A 3,304-nucleotide genomic window follows, 5' to 3' on the forward strand; every position below is an offset into this window, starting at 1 on the left:
CTTAAAAAAACACAAAAAAAAAACGAACTTAGGATCCAATGGTTTACCAGGAGATAGAAACTGGTTGTTAATGGTTGTTTTTATTTTTTGCTGGTACGGAAGCTAGAAATCATAAAACAAGGTTGACAGAAACCAACGGCAGTAGTTATAATTAAGTTATTACCTGCTGTAATTTCTGATGTATAAGGTTAAGTTCTGACAGACAGGCAGAACAGGAAACTAAAAACAAAGAATTCATTCAGATCAAGAATGGATTTTAAGGATTCAAATTTCTAAGCAATCAGAGGAGATATAAGGATTAATCGGCATCTTAAATGTTCTTTATCTTTATCTGATTGTCCCCCTGTGGCAGAATAAGAAACCCATGCAGAGTGCAGTCTTGGCTAGATGAAGCTTTTTGATAAAGAAAAAGAGGAATGCCTGGAAAAACCAACAGAAACATAGGCAGAGTGATGGATAAACTAGGAGCACACCAAGAGGCAGATAGAAACAGTAACAACCAAAACGGAAGAGAGTGAAGATAAAATTCATGAGTCTTTAACCCTGGTGTACCACACCTGATGTAAATAAGTGAGTTATTATCAGGCCGCTGCAGCCTGGAGCAGCTGAAAAGTCATGCAATCCTCTAAATCAGGTGAGCTAGAGCAGAGACTCATCTAAATCATGCAGCTTAGCAGAGCCTGAAGGCAACAGTGGCTTTGGCACGAACAGGTGAACGGAATTATGGAAATATTGAGCAATGAGCAGAATAAGACCAGAAACTGAGCAAGAGAGGGAATATGATCAACATGGGGGAGAAATCCAACAGAAACTCCCTAAATATACAGATTGATCAAAAAAAGATGTATATATATATATATATATATATATATATGGATATATATATATCCATATATATATATACCAAACAAATAAAAAGGCCACACCAAGTGAAAAAAAGAAACTGAAAGAAACTGTAACCAAAAGCTGACAGCAACCGAGAAAGATGAAGCTAATTTCAAAAGCTTTGTGGAAAATCAAAGTGCACCCTTGAAGTTCCAATGGAACTGAATAGGAGAAAGTAGCAGGCAGGTGCAGAGAGTCCAACAGATTTCACCTGGTGATCACCAACAGAGCGAACACTTCAAGCAGGGACTGGACCTGCTTGTTGCTCTGTAGGATATGTATCAAAACAATGCCCAGATAGACAGTCTTCAGCACAAACTGCTGTTCCAAACAACCTAAAAATGTGTTTTAAAAAGCTATTTATAAGTTTTACTTAATGTCTGTCAGTCAAAGGAGGAGAAACTCCTGCAAATATCCACAGCTTGACACTTAAAAGTGCTTTAAAAAAGACATTTAAAAGATTAAAGCATTTACTCTCTCACTTACTTTGGATTTTAAATGTTTAAGTTCAAGTAGGAAAAAAACAAACTGATAAATCAACACAATGTTGTTGTTTTTTATTTGTGAGGGCTGAAAAAGAAAGCCTCGTCTCTCCAAAAACAACATTACATCACACCAAGTTTGAAAAGCTGCATCTAAATGAGGCAAAATATCATTTGTCATTTGAACAGATGAGATCAAATAAGGTATTTTTTTGTTATAACCTCACATAACAAGAGACTAGTGAGAGTTTACAGCTGCTTGAAATGTTTATAAAAACTGAAGGGGAAATTAGGCTGGTGGAAGAGGGGTGGGGTGGGGGGGGGGGGGTTATTTTGACAGGGGTGTGGGTGGTGTGTGTGTGTGTGTGTCTGAGGAAATTACCCAAAACTTTGCTCTGTTAAAGAAGAAGAAGAGGGGGAAATCAACAGTGGGGGTGGGAGTTCATTTAGGGTTAACTTTATAGGGGTTGCTGACAAGCTGCTGAGCTCCAAGAGGGGAGGAGATGATGGAAAAAATGAGTTTTCTGTCAGCTTTGAGGGGAGAGAAAAGGTAAAGGGCATAGAGAGGAGGCAGCATCCCAGTGAGGGAGCATGTCAGCACTTGTTATAAAGGAGAAAGGAGATTTTTGACTTCAATGAAGCACCTCCTTCAAAATAAAAGCATTTGAAATCAAAACAGAATGGAGAAAAAAAAAACTTTACTTAGGAATTTGGATATTGCTGCAATTCTGGGTCATCGGTTGATTTTTATGTGTGAGAATAACAAAATTGTGTATTTTTTTTAAGGTTTGTGTCCATATATTTTCAGATCCAGATTTTTATGTTTTAGAGACCATTTAGAAATTAGGAAAGCATGTATTTAAAAAAACATGTCAGACAAACATGTGAGATGTAAGATCTTTTTCTGTTATGTTCAGCCAATAATTACTTAAATTCACTCATAACTGCTTTAAAATGTAAAGTTCCCTTCAAATGTCCTTTTTATCGATTATTCTTAAAAAAACAAACAAAAAAAAAAAACACATATTGGTTAACTGATAGAACACTATTGAAAACAAAATAAGAAAAAAAGTTACAAGGAGACAAATAATCAATTATGGCAAAAAAAAGAAAATCCAGATCAGTCAGGACTTTGTTTCTTAACAATGTAAAATATAATTCTTTATTTTCAAAGAAACATGTAAAGAGTGAGAAAAAAACACATTTAAATTAAAAGCAACAATAAATAAAAACATAAATGGCATCATGATTGATTAGAAACTTGTCCAATGAGTTCTCCTCGTTGACTCCTGGAGATCAGTAAACAATTAATAGATTAAATAAACACCTAAACAAACAAACACATTACTGAATAACTGAATAAATAAAGCAATAAGAAGTTAAAGCAACCTATGCGACAATGAACAACAAAAAGTTAATTTACTAGTTGTGACTTTGAAAAGGCTATTTGAAACAAATTGCATTTCCTTTTCCATTTACAAATCAATCAACAACGATTTGAAAGAAACCAATGCAAAAAAAAAAAAAAATCCAGATCCCATTCTTTATTTTCAAAGAAGCAAGTAACAAGTCAGAAAAACACATTTTAAATAAAACCAACAACAAATAAAAACAGAAATAGCATTATGATTGATTAGAAACCTCTCCAATGTGTGTCCCATTGACTCCTGGAGATCAGTAAACAATTAATAAATTAAATAAACACTTAGACAAACAAACACATCAGTAAATAACTGAATACATAAAGAAATAAGGAGTTTGCTATTTGAAAAAAACTGCATTTTCTTTTCCATTTACAAATCAATCAACAGTGATTTAAAAGAAACCAATACAAACTCTCTCTCTCTCTCTCTCTATGTATGTGTGTATGTATATATATATATATATATATATATATATATATATATATATATATATATATATATATATATATATAT

The sequence above is a fragment of the Cyprinodon variegatus genome, unplaced genomic scaffold, assembly GCF_000732505.1.
Source record: "Cyprinodon variegatus isolate N-32 unplaced genomic scaffold, C_variegatus-1.0 Scaffold1006, whole genome shotgun sequence".
NCBI lineage: Eukaryota > Metazoa > Chordata > Actinopteri > Cyprinodontiformes > Cyprinodontidae > Cyprinodon > Cyprinodon variegatus.